Source organism: Malaya genurostris, chromosome 3 (assembly GCF_030247185.1).
Source record: "Malaya genurostris strain Urasoe2022 chromosome 3, Malgen_1.1, whole genome shotgun sequence".
Taxonomy (NCBI): Eukaryota; Metazoa; Arthropoda; class Insecta; order Diptera; family Culicidae; genus Malaya; species Malaya genurostris.
This window is the reverse complement of record NC_080572.1, coordinates 291,572,883-291,593,152: the sequence shown is the minus strand read 5'-3', so window position 1 is coordinate 291,593,152 and position 20,270 is coordinate 291,572,883. Positions and strand designations below refer to the sequence as shown.

The window sequence follows — 20,270 nt, the reverse complement described above, 5'->3', positions numbered from 1 at the left end:
TTCGGTGAAATGGTTTTCGGTGAAATGGTTTTCGGTGAAATAGCTTCCGATGAAACGGCTCTCGGCGAAATTGCTTCTGATGAAACGGCTTTCGGCGAAATGGCTTTCGGTGAAACGGCTTTCGGTGAAATGGCTTTCGGTGAAACGGTTTCTTCGAACAGTTTTTACAAGCAGTTCTTTCAAGCTGTATTTCGTGCAGTTTTTTCTCAAGCATTTATATCAAGACTTTTTCGAGTAGTAATAACACTCGTAGGCTTCTTTAAAAATTCGATAAATCTGGCATCACAGATCCAGAATCACTGTGCGAGTGCTGAACAAACAAAGAAATTTTCATACCGAATCAAAACCTAAGGCTAGTTAGAGATGGAACTAATGGAAAACTTTCCTATCTCCTACCTCTCTCTCTCTGCTCGCATCAACGCTTGGCATCATATAGTTCGATCGCATGGTCTATAAAAGGCGAATTGTTTACACGTTTTACCACAAGTGATTGCAATGTTCAAATCGCACATCATCTTGCCGCAGTTTGAAAATTTAAAATGCAATTTCCTAACAGCTGCCAGCAATCCGATTTCTCCTTGCAGTCTTGCATCAGTCTCGAAGAGCCAGAAACACTGGCCAGCAGACGCCGCCATGCCAGAATGTTTATGTCTTTTCGGAGTGTTTTGCGTGTAAACAAGCAAACATTCGCTCGTGGTCCAAGCAATCGGGTCAGTTTTCTGTATGGCGTCTTTTGCTACTGGAAATATCGAACCTAAAGACCAGGGTTGCTCGGATTCACCGGTGCAGCGAATATCGCACTGTAAACAGACAGGGCCGATTCTAAACAAACAGCTTCTGGGATCGGGATCAAGCTACTGAATGTTTCTTTTTGTAGTAAGTAATGATGTAGTGGAAAGTAAAACAGTAAAAGTTTCTAGTTTTTGCAAATTGAAGTAGGAACAATGTGGTTTACACAAACGAAGGACAATTAATGATCTAACTCAGAATCGAAGCGTCGCAATTATAAACAAACCTCGACGAAGGTAGTTGAACAACAGTGAAAAATAACTGAAAAACAAGTCATGAAGTTCGTTTTGTTTTCTTCAAGAATTTTTCCAAATCATTAATCTTGATTGCCACTGCCATCGAATCGACTTCTAAGTATTAATTAGTATCCAACGCGGGCAATTTCGAGCCTGAAGACATCGCAGCCAGCGTAAATTGAAATGCCGGGCTCTAATTGGTTTTAATTTTTGAGGTCAGTCTGTCATCTTCACCGAGAGATTCTTGCCAGTTTCTGACATATTTGAATTGCAAATATAGTGGCACTGTCACACAAACACAACGCATGATATTCCTATCAACTGCCCTGATGAATACAACAGTTTGCAAACGATGCCAAATCGCCGTTCTTCCTGGCACGCAACCCAAATGGATCGATCGATTGTGAGCTGGAATTAATATGGAGAGAGCATTATAATTAGACTAATTAGATTGTAATTGGGATCATACGTGCGTGGCTGATTGATGGAAATGACAACGTTTGATAATTTGAAATAAGCTAATTAAATTCGACAAAGCTGGAGTTTCTCAGCAAAAAGCAATTAGAACAGTTTACTCTATCTTTTGCAACCTAACTTTTTTTCTGTTTACAAATCGTATTAAAATACTTTGGAATATTTTTTCATTGAAAAAAAAATTCGAAAAATTAGTAGCGGAAATAGTGACCAAATCAGGATCAATTTTCTTCGATTTGGATGAAACTTTGTACACATCTTTAGTCTGACAAACCAATAATTTTGCACAGATAGAGATGCCGATCCGATTCAAAGCTGATTTTTAAAAAGGGTGAATACATCGCTTATTTGTACACAAATGGTGTGTAAGCAAATGTTCTTGAAAATCGCATGGAAATTCTACATAAATTGTACACTGAACAGAAACAGTTTAATGCTTTTTCAAGAACTATAAGAAAAAAAAATCAAATTTGAAAATAAAAATTTCTATTTTTGCTTTAGTAATATATATATATATATTTATTAGATATTGTAGTATGATATGTTTACGTTTCGTTTTTGACTCATCAGTGCAAAGCTGCTCAAATTGAACTGCTTTATGCAAAACTCGGCAGTTCAATTTGAACCGCTCAGCAGGCGAAAAGATTCTGCTTTTTGCAGAACATTTTTTGCCTTTCTCTATAGAAAGGTATTAGAATTGCTGGAAAAACCGACTTTCGAACGGAGCCTCGGAGACCCATAGTGTTATATACCATTCGATTCAGTTCGACGAGATCGGAAAATGTCTGTGTGTGTGTGTATGTATGTGTGTGTATGTGTGTGCACTTTTCGAAGATATTTGAACGCGCTCAATTTTCTCAGAGATGGCTGAACCGATTTTAACAAACTTGGGCTCGTTTGAAAGCTACTGTCGGACCAATGATCAAGTTCAAAGATCAAATGGTTGTGACTTTGGTTCCAGATATATGATGGTATAAGTGACGTAACCGACAAAACACATTGATTTTTACCGCTCTTATATATATGAGGGTGCAAAAATTTTGGAATCACCTCTATTTTCGTTAAGTTCTAGTGCTCAAAAGTTTAAGCACCTCGAAAAAAGCCTTCATGCTAAATTCGACCTAAATCGGACATGCTTAAGGGGTGCTGCACGGTGGTAAAAGTTTGACAATTTTCGACCTTGAAAAAGCACCATAGGGGGGAGTACATGAAATTTCCAAAATCGAAATTTTTTTTTGATACCGAAACTCTTAAAACTGCATGAAACATCGAAATTTAGTGTCATCTCAAAAAAATTTTTTTTGAAAAAATCAACTTTCTGGGATTTAGAAAAATTTTCAAAAAGTCGACTTTTTCAAAAAAAATTTTTTTCGAGATGACACTTAATCTCGACGTTTCATGCAATTCTAAGCCTTTTGGAATCGAAAATTTTTTTTCGATTTTGAAAATTTCCCTATAGTGATTTTTCAAGATATATCAAAATTCCACTAATTGGAATTGGATTGGATTTTATTAGTGTCTTTTTAAAAAGTAAAGTAGTTTCAGGTAAGTGAATTTAAAGATACTTGCCAAGATTCAAGTTTCTGATGAAAAATCATCATTGATGTAATTGATGTGATTTTTCAGATTCAATAACTTAATTTGCACATATTATCTTTACGCTCAACGTAGCCGTTCTGGAGATGTTTGAAAATGTAAAGATGAAAAGAACTCAGGTTTGTAGGGAGTCGTGCCGTTTTTCTAAATAAACACTAATAAACAAATAAACAACGGAACAAATGAACAAATAAACAAATAAACAAATAAACAAATAAACAAATAAACAAATAAACAAATAAACAAATAAACAAATAAACAAATAAACAAATAAACAAATAAACAAATAAACAAATAAACAAATAAACAAATAAACAAATAAACAAATAAACAAATAAACAAATAAACAAATAAACAAATAAACAAATAAACAAATAAACAAATAAACAAATAAACAAATAAACAAATAAACAAATAAACAAATAAACAAATAAACAAATAAACAAATAAACAAATAAACAAATAAACAAATAAACAAATAAACAAATAAACAAATAAACAAATAAACAAATAAACAAATAAACAAATAAACAAATAAACAAATAAACAAATAAACAAATAAACAAATAAACAAATAAACAAATAAACAAATAAACAAATAAACAAATAAACAAATAAACAAATAAACAAATAAACAAATAAACAAATAAACAAATAAACAAATAAACAAATAAACAAATAAACAAATAAACAAATAAACAAATAAACAAATAAACAAATAAACAAATAAACAAATAAACAAATAAACAAATAAACAAATAAACAAATAAACAAATAAACAAATAAACAAATAAACAAATAAACAAATAAACAAATAAACAAATAAACAAATAAACAAATAAACAAATAAACAAATAAACAAATAAACAAATAAACAAATAAACAAATAAACAAATAAACAAATAAACAAATAAACAAATAAACAAATAAACAAATAAACAAATAAACAAATAAACAAATAAACAAATAAACAAATAAACAAATAAACAAATAAACAAATAAACAAATAAACAAATAAACAAATAAACAAATAAACAAATAAACAAATAAACAAATAAACAAATAAACAAATAAACAAATAAACAAATAAACAAATAAACAAATAAACAAATAAACAAATAAACAAATAAACAAATAAACAAATAAACAAATAAACAAATAAACAAATAAACAAATAAACAAATAAACAAATAAACAAATAAACAAATAAACAAATAAACAAATAAACAAATAAACAAATAAACAGTCAAACAAGTAAACAAATAAACATATAATCTTTATAATCTTTATAACCTTTATAATCTTTATAATCTTTATAATCTTTATAATCTTTATAATCTTTATAATCTTTATAATCTTTATAATCTTTATAATCTTTATAATCTTTATAATCTTTATAATCTTTATAATCTTTATAATCTTTATAATCTTTATAATCTTTATAATCTTTATAATCTTTATAATCTTTATAATCTTTATAATCTTTATAATCTTTATAATCTTTATAATCTTTATAATCTTTATAATCTTTATAATCTTTATAATCTTTATAATCTTTATAATCTTTATAATCTTTATAATCTTTATAATCAGGGTTATAAAGATTATAAATATTTTATTTTTCAATTTTAATGTTTGGTGTCTGGGTATTTTTAGAGCTTAATAAAACATTTTTTTCATGGATGTTGCATTCCGATAGAGCATTTGAACTGAAGTTATTGGCAGAAACAGGTTGTTTTGATACTGTTATATTTAAAGATGAGGCAAATGAAAAACTTCTGCATTTCTCGGAAAATGGTTTCAAGAATGGTCATTCAATAAATGGTGTAGGAGATATTTTTATAAATTTTTTAAATTGTATTTTAACTTTATGTTTCTTTTATTGAAATAAACGCAACTAATTTTTACCCAATGGCTGTTGTCAGAACATGACAAGTCCTACAAATAAGTGTTGTGTTGTTTAACAAAATTTGTCAAATTTTAGAATAAACATAATAAAAATAGCCGTAATTGAGTTCTACACTGAGAATAATTGAACTTTTTTCCCTTAAAAGTGCATATTTTGCAATGTATGGAACAAAATTACATATGTTAGATTAACAACTAAGATTTTTTAAATTATTTTTATCCTACAATTTGACTATGTTTTTCTTTGAAAACTGCTCATACAACACACTTATTTGTAGAACTTGTCATGTTTTGACAACAGCCATTCGGCAAAAATTGGTTACGTTTTTTATTGAAAGAAACATAAAGTTTGAACACAATTTAAAAAAATACACTGAGGTCTACTTTTACGCGGGGGATACGTACCGCGTAAACAAAAACCGCGGGAAAAAATCGCTTAGCTTAGGAAGTCCGCGTAAAAAAAAACACAAAACTAAAGAAAAAAATTTTGTCGATGCCAAATGTCTTAGAAAGGCATAAAACGTCCAGAGCTAGTGAAATCTCAAAAAAAATTTTGAAAAAAATCGACTTAGAGAATTTTAGACCGCTTCCAAATGTCTTAGAAGATTATACTAAATTACTAAATTACATCTAATCGACTTAACCACAAAAGCTAAAGTAAAAAAGACCTTAGTGTATATGGGAATCGGCTAAGTCCTGCTATCGGAATGAATTCCTTCATTTAGAAATTTTGATTACTATTATTGGACTCCCGAAACCAGAATTCGAGCATTCATATTTTGCTTTATCTTTCAGGTAGCAAATTTTGTCAATAGAACTTATCAAAATGCTTATAAATTCTTATTTTGGCTATCCGTGCTAATCCGAAACCGTCCGTAATCCGTAATCCCTTGTAATCCCTTGTAATCCCTTGTAATCCCTTGTAATCTCTTGTAATCCCTTGTAATCCCTTGTAATCCCTTGTAATCTTTGTAATTCTTATAGTCCTTTTAATCCTTATTGCTCATCGATTGTACCTCATTCTATCGAAAAATCAATAAACCATTCAGAACAAGGGCGTGTGTGTATGCATGTTAATGTGTGTGCCACTGTCAACGCCTTCTGGATCCGCTCAATTTTCTTTCTACTATTGGCACATCATCGAGTTTGAAGATTGAATGGCTGAAACTTTCGGTACACCACGACCTAATACTGTAATACCCCCGACAGCTTACCGAAAATCTACAAAACAACCCCTAGTTTTAAGCTTCTCCCCTTTACACATATCTCTCTCTCTTTCTATCTTCTTTTTTTTCTCTCTCTTCTTCTCTCCTTCAATAGTTCTGTAAACACACTTCTCCCTCTCTTTTTCCCTTCTCGACTCTATGAAATGTAAATTACTACTCAATGTAAACTCACCCCCTCCCCCAACCTCCACACCTTACAATATCCCCCCCCCCCCAAACTGATACAAACCCGGCAAAAATAACTAAAATTAGGTTAAAACCGGGTATAAATAAAAAACTTATAAATCAAAAAAAACTTCCGGTACCGAAGATATGATGGTATAAGTGACATAACCGAAAAGCCGCTCCGTTTCCCGGAGAAGTAAGAACCGATTTTAATAAGTGTAAGCTTGTTAGAGTGCGGATTTGACATCATGGCGGAGACTGCCGGTTCTGAAGATTTAATCGAATATTGAACGCAATTGTTGAACGCGAGTTCTTTTCTGTAGGTAAATTATTTCCAACGATGGTGGGTCTAACGGTTGAAAAAACACTATTTTTGCGAATTTTTTCAGAGCTCTCGTTCAACAAAACAAAATAAATTCAAATACAAATCATCATTCTTACAAAAATTCGTAATTTTTGCGGTGATGAATCATTTGCGGTGTTTTCTCTGTATCTCAGCACAGACTAATCAGAAGTCAACAAATCAAAGCAGCATAGTTAACAGTTCGGCTGAAAAGTTCGTATCGTTTAATAGAAACACACATTTTTTTGCCAAAATTCGTTTTTATTATTCAACATAATTGCCATCAGAGGCGATACAGCGATTATAGCGATCGTCCAACTTTTCGATACCATTTTTGTAGTACGATTTGTCCTTTGCCTCAAAATAGGCTTCAGTTTCAGCGATTACCTCTTCATTGCTTCTAAATTTTTTACCAGCGAGCATTCCCTTGAGGTCTGAGAACAGGAAAAAGTCACTGGGGGCCAAATCTGGAGAATATGTTGGATGAGGGAGCAATTCGAAGCCCAATTCGTTCAATTTCAGCATGGTTTTCATCGACTTGTGACACGGTGCATTGTCTTAATGAAACAAAACTTTTTTCTTCTTCAAATGAGGCCGTGTTTTTGAAATTTCTCGTCCTTTAAACGCTCTAATAACGCGTCACTGTTGATGGTTTTTCCCTTTTCAAGGTAGTCGATGAAAATTATACCATGCGAATCCCAAAATACAGACGCCATAACCTTACCGGCCGATTGTTGAGTCTTTCCACGATTTGGGTTCGGTTCATCGCGTGCAGTCCACTGCTCAGAATCATCAATTCGTTGTTGTTTTTGATCGATTGTGAGCTCACGCGGAACCCATTTTGCACAAAGCTTTCTCATATCCAAATATTCGTAAATAATATGTCCAACACGTTCCTTTGATATCTTTAGGGTGTCAGCTATCTCGATCAACTTCACTTTACGGTCATTGAAAATCATTTTGTGGATTTTTTTCACGTTTTCATCGGTAACAACCTCTTTTGGACGTCCACTGCGTTCATCGTCTTCGGTGCTCATATGACCAGTACGAAATTTTGCAAACCACTTACGAATTGTTGCTTCGCCCGGTGCAGAGTCTGGATAACACTCATCAAGCCATTTTTTGGTATCGGCGGCACTTTTTTTCATCAAAAAGTAGTGTTTCATCAACACACGAAATTCCTTTTTTTCCATTTTATTTTCACAATAACAAAAGTAGCTTCAATCAAAATGCAATATCTCACAAACTAATAATCAGACAGCTGTCAAATTTATACACGTATCTTTTGAAGGTTGGTACTAACTGAAAATGGTGTGGATTTAATTCTAGTGGCGCCCTCTCATAGAAACGATACGAACTTTTCAGCCGATCTGTTATATAGTAAATTATAAAGTAAAATTCTAGACCCCAACGGTTTTGTTTGATTTTTTTTTTAATTTTTGGTGGTTGTTGGAAGTCAAAAATACGAGATTTTGCAAAAAATACGCCATTTGGTAGCTGTAAAACCTTCCCAAGGTGACGAAAAACGAAAAGGAAAACGTTGGGGTCTAGTATTCTACATATAGAAAGTTTGGGTAAAATTTGAAAAAAAAAATTTGAAGTCTTTATTATTTATAAAATTGAAGGAAAAAAATTATGTTCCTAAAGCTCTAACACTTTCGAAAAATCATATTTTTTCTTCTTATTTTTTTAAAATAGAACATTTCAAGAGTGTTTTGTCAAATTCACTCAAAGTCAAAGTTGTCAAAGTCACTCGAAGCAGAACTCTAGGGTTTGTGCACCGAGCTTTTGCCTTCTCGCTGTATGAGATAAGAACATATAAAGGTCCATAACTTTTGTTGTCCAGAGTTTTGTTCCGAAAGGCTTGAAAATTTGACAAAATACTCTTGAAATGTTTTACAATTATAAAATATACAGAAAAAATCAAATGGTAACATTTTTTAAAAATGTTAGACCCTACATGTCTTTTGAAGCGACGCGAAAGCTCGAAGCGAATGTACCTATTTTCATCTTACACTTAAAGTCAATCCATCGAACAGAGACAGCAGATCTCACACTATCTATTGGTTTCCGTATACAAGATGACTACTGGATCTGAGATGAGTGGGGGTGCCGTTACCCTACCTAAATTCGTTAGCTCTATTATGAAACAGTTGAAATGTGACTATAATATTTGGAGATCAAATTTAAATTGATAATCAGTATGATTTAAAACATTTGTAAGCAATTACGTCGATCGCATAATGTTACGACTCTTCCCATCATATCTAAAGTGATCAAATTAATCTGGAAATCGTCCATTATCGGGTAAAAACGCATCCACACTGTCCACATAAACAACCGATAACAAAGAATCAGCTCCTAGTCGAGAGTAGCTATTTCATCGTTTCCCATTCATGAAATTCAAACCCGGTACCGGTTGTTCATTCCGTAGCACATTCCACAGTCAGTCGAATAAACAATCAGCTTCCCACTGGGACTGGGACTGGGATCAGTCAGTTTCCTTCCTCCATCCGGTGATCTTTCCCACGTGGATCATGTCGTAAATTGTATCAACCAACAAGCGCCCGAGCCGCCGAGAGCGGAGAGAAAGACACGCAGATAGAACTTGGGCCTACCAAAGTTGGTTACCGGAATCGATTGTTGCTGTGGCTGTCCGCTTCAACCCGTTAGAGTTTAGAGTATTGACGAAGCAAAATGAACTCATTTTGTCTCTCGCGTTGATGAGCTCAGCTCAGCTCAGCTCGGGGCTCAGGGGTTCTTCCAGCAGCACCATAATAATCATCATCATAATTATCATCAGCATCATCATCGTCGTCGTTGCAGTCGCCGTCGCCGTCGAGTTATCTGAAAGCAAGCACCCTCTTGTTTACACTCTCGTTCCTTCCCATCCTCGCATCCTCGCGTGGTGTCGGTGGTTGGTTAGCTCTTTGGCGTGTCGCGCAACTTTACGCGCGATCAGTTCTCTGCTGGATGCTCGATGAGACGAAAGTGCAGTGCGCGCGTGTTTTTTGGAAGCAACGTGTTTGGGTTTCGTTTACAAACAATCCGCCGCCTGCTTGCGGTGATGCGTCGTAATTGAAGGGTGATTCCATGCCGATTTCGATTACCGATCGGTTGGATTTGACGGAGTGACGTTCGCCTACTGTGTTCCATATCGGACAGCGAAAGTGAACTTCGAGACCAAATCGAGAGTCACTGTTGAAAAACGACGCGCCCTGCCCGGTGCCCGTTTATTTCGTGTGTGCGTGTGTGTGAGTGTCAGTGTTTATGCTGTCAGCTCACTGGAGCGCTTGTGGAAAGTGTACATTTGTTGTTGCTGGTTTTGTTTGGAAAACAGATTAGGCAGGCTGCTTGGATGAGAGTGGGATTCAGTGTGTTGCAAGTGTTTATTATTTGACGTGATTATTTTCCTATATTGTGTTATATTGGATCAGAGTGATATGTGCTAGATTTAACAACAATAAAAGTTCGGTGTTTGATTGCGGTGAACGAAACTTTGTGCCTTTTGTGTGCCAACGAAATATTGCCTGTGGCAGAGAAATAACGAAAATCAGCTAATAGCTGACTCTTTCCGGCGGAGCTGTCCGTAAGTTGATTTTTAATTATGTATTATTGGCCGAGTTTTATGACTGTCTGATGAAAACATGTTAACGCAAAACAGTTGCCATCGGGCTAAGTTACGTATTATACTCATGGCCCAGGAGGATGTCAACAAGGTGATCGTGGTTTCCACTTTCAACACTACAAATTTCATTTCGATATCGTTGGATGGAACATCGTAGGTTTCGTGTGAAAATTTTAACCTTTTTCTGTCGAGTATATGACGAACTTTTTCGTTGCAACATATTTTGACGGTATTACCTTAACGTTTGATAAATTTAGAGTAAGTAAAATCAATCGAAAAATCTGTTTCGATTTCAATTCAATCCAACATCAAAGCATTCTTCTGAATACTTTCCTTTAATTTTTGGAAAAAGACAGTGGGATGCGGATAAAATTCAATGACAGTCTATGAAGCTTTCATTTGAAGAATTCGTAATTTTTTGCAAAATTAAATTGACTACTGCGCGTTCGAAAATATAGATTTCGTTGAACTGTCAAACAACTACTGAATTATATAGTAAATAGATAATATCTTTTAACGATTGGTTCGGTATATTTTTGTATTGATTAGGAAGAGAGGTCAAGTCAAAATCCTTTTCGGATTTATAAAACATGTTTATATATTTTAATTTTAAGTTTAAAAATTTTAACAGCAGTCGTGGATACGGTTTCATTATATAAACGAGTGTTTGAATGTAAAAAAAAAATATATTGAAATCAGCAGCCGAATTCGGGTTACAGAAGAAATTTATCACAATTTTCTTAAAGCGAAAAAATTCTTCAAATTCTCTTCAAAAAGTTCTCAATGAATTTAGCAACAATGCTACTGTCACGAAAGTTCTTAAATTAAAAGAAAATTGCAAAGAGATTTCGTCTATTTTCTTAATTTGGAACTCCTGTCAAGTTAAAGAAGAAATTTTTTGACATTTGAAAAAGAAAAAGGAAATAATTTTCTCTTCAACTTTTTGCGAAAGAAATTCAGAAAGAGAATTATTTTAGGGATAAAACTCAGTAAAACTATTAAAAAATTATTATTATAAAAATGTTTATTAATCTCTATATATATAAAAATGTATGTAAGTTTGTATGTTTGTAACACCATAACTTCGGAACTACTGAACGGATTGCCACCAAACTTAGCACAAATATTTCTTGCATTTCAGAGATGGTTTATGGAGTATTGTTATTGGGGAGGGAGCGTAGCAAGTGTCATAAACAAGGGGGGTCCATGGAAAAATTCATATAACTTGACGAGAATCGATACGTTTTGAAAGCCATAGAAACATTTTGCATACCTCAGATAAGACTATACGGGGGGTAGATGTAGCAAGTGCCTTAAAAAAGGGGGGGTGTAATTGTTTAAAACAGCATAACTCTGAAACTACTGAACGGATTGCTACCAAACTTGGCACAGATACAGATACAGCTTGCTCTTCTGAAAAGGTCCTAAGTGTATTTAAATAGAGGAGGGAGCGTAGTAAGTGTTCTTAACACGGGGGGATCATGAAAACATTTGTCTAATTTGACGAGAATCGATACTTTTTTAAGACCGTAGACATATTTTGCATATACTAGATATGATTTATGAGGGGTGGATGTAGCATGTGCCTTTAAAAAGGGGGGTGTAATGTTTGTAATGGCATAACTCCGGAATTACTGAACGGATTGATTCCAAACTTGGCACAGATACTTCTTGCATTTAAGAGATGGTTTAAGGTGTATTTTTATATGGAAGAGAGCGTAGCAAGTGTCACTACCAGGAAGGAGTGGGGGGCGAGGTTCATGGAAAAATTCATATAACTTGACGAGAATCGATACGTTTTGAAGACCATAGAAACATTTTGCATACCTTAGATATGATTATATGGTGGATAAAGCAAGGGCATAATAAAGAGGGGTGTAATGTTTGTAACGTCATAACTTCGAAATTACTAAATGGATTGCTATCGAACTTGGAACATGTACTTCTAGCTCTTCAGAGATAGTCATAATTGTATTGTTGTGGGAGAAGGAGCATATCAAGTGTCATTTACAAGGAGGGGTCATGAAAAAAATCATATAACTTGAAGAAAATCGATATTTTTGAAGACCTTAGAAACCTTAGATGCCTCGCATATCTTAGATATGATTATATGGGGTATGGATGTAGCAAGTGTCTTTAAAAAGGGGGGTGTTATGTTTGCCACGGCATAACTCCGAAACTACTGAACGGCTTGCTATCACACTTGGCACAGATGTTTTTTGCTCTTCAGAGATAGTTGTAAGGATATTTTAATGGGGAGAGAATTGTTCAATCGGGTTGTCGTCTAAGTTGTGTTTCATTGCAATCATACTATCAATGAGGAGGTAACCTTCTAGAATTTTTTTCGGCCTTGCCTTCACGAAACATTTCCGAGCAACGCCGGGTAAATCAGCTAGTGTTAGATAAACTGAAGTACAAGTCAAGTCCTAGTTTTTTAAAGATTATTCCAGTGTTCGTCATATTAGATATGCATAATTGTTCCATTTTGATTACAACCAAAAATATGAGTGCTGGACCAAAATACCTCCGTTACCCTAGCTGTAGGGTGTAAGAAAAATACGATTGATGAGATTTCCCCGAATCTTAACTAAGATGAGTGTATTTAACTCAGGGAAAATGCACTTAGTTGGTGGTAGACCGGGGTAGAGAGGACTCGTATTAAAAGGTTGATAATAAACTTTTCAGTCAAACATTTAGACATTCAGTATAGCTTCTCAAAGCTGTAACCCGGTTTTCGAACGGATTTCTTATATCTTTCATTCAAAAATTTACGGTGGCGAAGTAACTTTTTTTTTTCTTGACGGCCGTACTACTCTTTCTTTTGCTAATAAAAATGCACAAAGAACACCGCTATTGCTGCTACGTAATATATTTTTAATAGTTTTACTGAATTTTTTCTCCAAGAGAATTATCTTTCTGGACTTTTTCGCCAAAATAGTGAAGAAAAAAATATTTTCGTTTTCTTTTTCAAGTGCCAAAAAATTCTTCCTGAGCTTGACGCGAAGTCCAAATTAAGAAAATAGGCGGAATTTCTTTGCAATTTGTTTTTCTTTCAAGAAATTTTGTGACCGGAATTCAGCAGCAAGTGCTGCCGAAACTAAAAACAAATTCTATCATGAAAAAATAATATTAATGAATTAAATATTACTTTTTCGAAATTTCGGTTAGGTGTTAGGTGCTGTCTTTCTTCTATAAATGATGACTCATTAAATCAATTTTTCAATTTGTTGATTCAAATTTCATTACTGTTTGACAGTTAATTTTCATTGATTCTCTTTTTTGCCGATGCCCGGTAATCGAAAGTTATTTTCATTACGCGAACAATACGTTTTTCACCGTACGCGGTGACCATTTTAATTTACCATATCAATTATCTTATAAATAATTTCGTAAAAAAACTAATGAGTAACTAATAGTCTAGTTGAAGTTTGTGTAATTTTTGTAAACTCAATTTCATGTACCGTAAAATCGATTATTCTTGATGTTTACCGTTAGCTTTGTCAAAAAAAATTACCAAATGGCGAAATAAAATCTCAGTGTGCAGTTTGTGAAAATCGGTTGAGCCATATCTAAAAAAAAACCAAGTGAATTCCGTTTCGGAGTTTTTGACCATTATTTACTGAAATCGGTTCGGGTGGTGGTGAGCTCACTACGTTCGTGTCCCTTGTCACTACATAAGGTTCCTACAATGGATCGTAAATCAGAGGTGGAAATAAGCCCATATTGGGCACGAAAATATGAATCGAGATTTCCGATTGTGAACCAAAAAAAACGAACACTGTGAATACAAAAATTGAGTAACAAACCTAAAATTACGATTATGTTTTAAATTGTGGAAAATAAAATTGAAGACCTTTTTAAATTTTAACTAAAATCAAAATTTATCTTATCAAAAATCGTTCGTTTCAAAATTCATTATAATATTTACAATTTCATATGTGATATGAAAAGATAATACTGACTATTTGCTTATTTGCTTATTTCCACCCCTGCGGTAAATGTCCATTGTATTTCCTCGTTTTTATATTTCGAAATTTATTTGATATCAATAAATGCTACGATAAACAACATCAAACTGGCGGCCAGAAAATTTTCCTTAATACAAATTACACTTAACCTGAGAAGTAAATAAATAACCCACAACAAATGTGTCATAAATGTACTTTAGAATCATCAATTTTTTTATTAGTAAAGCTGTCATCCAATGAACACGCTCACACACAAAACTAGATATATAAAAGAATTTATCTGACAATAATGTTTTCAAGAGATTGTTAGAAACTAATATTGAAGGTATATGTATGGTTTTATTCCAGTGCAAGTTGCTTTATTTTTAGTTCAGTTGTTAGACCGGGTAAAAGAGTTGATAGAAGCTTTATAGCATTTTTTTCTAAAATGGGACATATGACCCCTTTATCATATCAGCTCCACTATTCATTCTATATAATTTGCACAAGCTAAATACAATAAAATAAATGAAAGCTCTGGACATTCTTTAAAAAAATTCTGAATTCTGATATTCCAGATCCGACTTACGGTTCCAGTATTACAGCGCGTTAAGTGAAAAATTTTCAATTTCATGAGTATTTTTTGACAAGTGACGGTTAAACCGATTTTCCCAAATCATGATTCAAATTGAAGCTCTCATTGTATTTAAAGATAACCATAAATTTCATCCAGATTCAACTTCCTGTTCTGAAATAATAGGGCGATGAGTGTCAAAACATTCAAACCGTCATACAAAATGACGATGCAAAACCGCTATGTGCTGGTACGGAAGAAGAAAACACCATTACCTTTGCTCCCTTCGCAGCGTGCTTTGTTCAATTTCGTATAGCGCGCAGGGTTGCCACTTTTAAATCTATAATTTGCAGGTGAAAAATATGTAAATCTGTATCGGCGGAACGAAGTTCTGTATTGAAGATCTGTATATGAAAATGATAAGAAATTGGAACACAACGAAATGAAAAAGTTATTAAATAGAATGACTACTACGGATTCCGGAACTACTACTTTGGTGAAATATAGTAAGACTTTGTTCATCATTTCAAAACTCTTTATTTCTTTATCCAAATCTATTTCGCCTCAAAGTAATACCCTCCCTGGCCCCAAAACACTTGTGCCAACATTTTTTACAATCTTCGTAACAGTCAATTTCCGGACTAGCCTTCGATGCGCATAGCGATTCCCGTGTGATGTCTTCAATTGATTCAAAATGGTTTTTCCGAGTGGCCGTTTGAGTTTGTTGAATAGTCAGAAGTCACATGGAGCTAAATCAGGGGAATATGGTGGTTCAGGAACGATATTGGTTTAATTAATATTTTAGTTTTATTTTATTAACGTGTTCATCATCAGTTGATGTTGATAGCCGTCCTGGACGTAGTTCGTCGTCAACGCGTTCTCGCCCTTTTTTGAATCAAAAAAACTTGCTCGCGACATACAATTAAGTATCATCGAAGGCCTTTTGCGACGTTCTTTCAACACACAAAATTTAATTGAACTTCTTTGTTGAACAATTTCACTCAAAGTAAAAATCGCTGATTGCACTTTTAGTACTTCAGAAAGACAGACGTATACTAAACACTAATGAATATTTTGAAGTGACACTTGGCACAGATGTCACTGACATACCAACCTAGAAAAAAATATAATTCGGCGAGTAAGGTTCCCGCTCGTAATATAATTCAAAAGTCTTACTGCTTTTGCCCATAGTAATATGGTAAAGTGTGCTTAAAATTTCGAACCGTAATTTCAGTGCGACGATGCAAAATAAAGAAAAAAATCTTATTAACTTGACATAACTGTTTACAAATTGAAATGGTTATGTTAGTTTATATCCGAAGAAAGTTTCTAATTATATTCAAGTTTGAACAAAAAATTTCTTGACACAATCTTCTAGCGACATTTTCGAAAATATAACTAATATGAAAAATGCATCATTACATCACTAGGAGGACTAAAACAGGATTTTAAAATATTTTATACTGAAAGCGATATTTATTAAGAGTCGTAGTTTTGGCATATGAAAAATCCATCATTCTTGTTTACACATTGCAAGTGAGCAGCTTGATCGCACTCTTTGCAATGAATCGTGTTGTTTCGCTGCTGAACCAATTTGTTCTGTTCATCAAATACACATTATCTACATGACAAATGAAAGAAATTTAGTGGTTCGATATTCCCTACAAGTTGTATTCTACAAAATAATTACCCATAAGTCACAGAACCAAATTTAATAAAACCACTTATTTATGATCATGAACAATATTCATAAACAATTAATTTTAAGATTTTTGACTCGATGAACTGAGTGAATGGTATATATGAAACTCGAACCGCCGTTCTCGGTTTAAAAATCGGTTTTCACAGTGATTGTATAACCTTTCCATACGTGAAAGGTTTGATTTGATCTCCAAACTTGATTATTGGCGAGCCTAAACTTGTTGAAATTGATTAAGCAATGTCTGAGAAAAATGAGCGGTAAGAAAATCTGCCCGTAAATACACACATACATTGTCTTCCCGACACAAATCTCCGAATAACCAGGGGAACGTGCCGTTCGAGTCAGGTTGTAGCCCTTTTTAATTATCGTCTCGGTTGCCTAGAACCAAATTGTGAACTTTTTACTCCTATTGTTTACCTGCTCCGCGAAACATAGGAAAAGTTCTAAAGAGTCGTTACCAGGGCTAGCATAGGGCAGGTAAGGCTGTGCCCCAGCGCCCCCGACGGAAAGGGGCTCCTTCTCGTTAACAATTTTGTTGGCCCTGAAAGAGCCCTACCTCGCAAAGATTTTGAGGATCCATAAAAATACCTCAAATTGTATTACGGCGCTGGTCGTCACCCTTCCTTCAAGTAGGTGCATTTTCATTTTGGAACATAAGTTACAAACAAGATTCGTAATTGGGAGGGCCAGAGTGTACCGAACTGAAGATCACATTTCACCCAAAATTTCTACACGAAAGCTCAGAAAGTATTTCTGACCAGAAAAGCAAATCTGGTAAAATCTTTAGAACCAAACCGTTGAAGAAATTCGAATTTTGAAGGAGCATTTAGCATGTCTGCTAGTGTTCATTCATTTTTACTATGCGCACAGAACAAATTTCCCAATATGTTGACACAAATCTCCAAATAACTAGGGGAACGTGCCGCTTGAACCAATTAATTCTGATGTTGCTGCTAACCTTCAACTTGTTTTATCTCATACTTGACGCAACCATGCCATCTTTCGAGACCGCTTTCAAGTGCCGTGTCGATGACTTTCGATAACGCTTTTCTTTCGTGGACATTGACTTTTTTGTGAGTGTCTGCTGTTCGATTTCTCTTACTGATGATAACAATGCACTTACCGTCTCTACAAGTTAAACTCTTGCATCATTCGGATTGAAACTGTTTCAAATGCATTTTGAGTTATTTTGTTTAAAATTTATTCAAAATTGATTCGTTTTGAATTTTAACTACGGATTTACCGAAGGACAATTTGCTGAATCTCAATTAAATAGTGTTTAATAGTTGCAAATCATAAAACTCGACACATTTGATTACCCCTTGAATTTGAATGTAACCAAGGCGACAGTCAGCGTTTCGATTGATGGGAGCACTGTCAGTTTAAGAAACTTTTCTTCAGAATTGTCACTTTAATAGCTTCCTTCATAAAACCACTAGTGGCGAAAGAATGGCCTACTAAGATCTCACTTACAATCCCGGCACCTCAGCACCAAACTCAGCATTTCAGAAGCAGTAAAATGTGACAGGAAAAGACTCTTCCTGCTGGTGAAAGAAATGCTAATCGTAGATGGCTTTTGGAAATTGTGATGATGCTACACACCTGTGCCGTTGCCCTACCAACGAAAGAACCGGGTGAGTTCTTCCGAGACCGACTGACGGGAACCCGTCATCGGCAAACACAGGCGAACTACTGTACCTAATTAAATTAATTAAATGGAATTTCTTCGATGGTTTTTTTTCTCCTCGGTGTTTCTTACGCACATTCTTTCCGCCACGGTCTTACCGAGAAAAGTGCTCAATAAGCTTTTGTGCCATTATTTACGGTTTCGTTTTCTCTCGATTCGGTTCCCGGCTGCACTGTGTAGAACTGGACCCGGCACTTCACAGAGGCTCGTTTTTCCGCTCTCCTTCAAGGTCGCGCCGGACTGTGACGTAAAAACTTTGCACACGTAACGGAAAAAAATGACTTACTTCCGAGCTTGTTGTTTACCACCTCATTAACTGTCATTCACCGATTGCTGCTCGGGTTGTTTGCTGTGGTGCCTAGTTCTGTTTGGTGTTCCTTTGCCGATAGCCACTTCAGATGACTGACGAGGAATGGACGACGCCGAAAAAAAAAGAAAGAAAAGGGGGAACCCAACTTGACTTTGATACGGCCCGAAATGTAAATATTTTCCGTAATATTCTGCTAAAACGGGGCTTACGGTCGTAAAACCGAAACCCTCGAAAGGTTGTGTGTATTTCGGCGGATGATCCGGCGGTGCGCGTGCGAAAGCATTATCACTGGTAAACACAATTTCCTCATTACCGCCGAGAGGCTTCCTCCGACTGGCAGATTGAGTTGGGATAGGCGATAGAGAGAGAGAGAGAAGCGAAAAAAAAACAAGCACATCGGTTTAATTTTTCTACTGAATGAATAATTAATGCACTGAAGTGGCGTTAACTTTATCGTAAGCTCGGTTTATCCGAATGTGAGTTTGATTTATTATTTCTATTATGAGCATTTCTATGCAGTTTCATGATCATAATTTTTTGAGGTAAAACTATATCAGCGTGTACTCCACCAGAGTACAATCAATTCAGTGGTATTGTTTTCGTTTGGCTGATTGTCGACAATGGCGGAACATTTTTATGAGCTTTCAGAATTTTTAAAACATATTTCAAAAGGTTTTTGATTACTATTTTGGGTATTCGATCGATTTCTAATACAAATACTGACTGTGCAATTTCGCAACCTGGAACGTAATGACAGGTATTCGCAGATCTTTCAGTAGAGCTCCGTACATCAAAAGTACAAAACGTACACTTAGTACAATCAAAATGTTTCCGTGTTGTTGTTCGGATTGGTAATCTTCTTCGAGGATTGTTTGTTTCGTATATTCTCTGTAGAAAAGTAATTTTAGTAGACTATAAAAAAATGTCCATACTCTCTGACAATTTCTGAATGAGATTGCGAAAAATATCAGACTATTCAAAGATAATTTGAGTGTTCCGAAAAAACTCAAGAGAGTGAAGCGGATATAGCGTGATCCGTAAGAAGATCACATATCAAGTATCTCATCTGGAATCGAAATATTCCTGGCCTGTAAGTCTCTATAAACAACTTAAAATATTACGGAAACTTTGTTTCTATATTTTAATAGATTTTTTCTCGCCGAAGTATTCATTTTGCATCTGAGAATTTAGGAAGATTTCCGAACCTCGTAGTTTTGGGATGATGCAAGTGTTTCAGAAGGTGAAAGAAGAATTAAAAATAAATATATTATTATAATATATTATTGAAAATAACTCATAATATGAAAATAGATAAGGAATCAAGAAGATTTTAAGACAAAAATGAGTAAGAATTCTTAATAAGATTAAGAAGGATTTATCCAGATTTTGGAAAAGTTCGGATAATTACAACAGGCTTCATAAGGCTGCAGACAATATTCAAAATCGTGGAAAAATAACAGTGATAAGGACTTTCCAACCCCGCACATCGAATCAAAAAAAAAATCGCTTCATCTTCCACGAGGATTGTTTGTTGCGTTTATAAATTTGATCAATTATCTACTCCGTCTTAGGAATGGTTAGGTTTTTCTTTAACAAAAGGGGAATGAAGCAATATATTTTATGTATTTAGGAAATTCTAGCGGGCTATAATTCTTTTAGATTTCTGAAAAATATCAAACTATTCA

General features: G+C 34.5%; 1 protein-coding gene across 4 annotated transcripts in view; it reads left to right on the top strand.

Moving 5' to 3' along the window:
- The window catches only part of LOC131436797 (rap guanine nucleotide exchange factor 4), a 446,791-nt gene that overhangs the window by 156,682 nt on the left and 269,839 nt on the right, over positions 1–20,270 (top strand). For 2 of the 4 annotated variants that reach the window (XM_058605718.1, XM_058605719.1), the window contains exon 1: positions 9,702–10,326. The exons of the other annotated variants lie outside the window; for them this stretch is intronic. The gene's annotated coding sequence lies outside the window, so the exon portion shown is untranslated. Of the gene's footprint in view, positions 1–9,701; positions 10,327–20,270 lie in introns of those variants that run through there. 4 annotated transcript variants of the gene reach the window in all.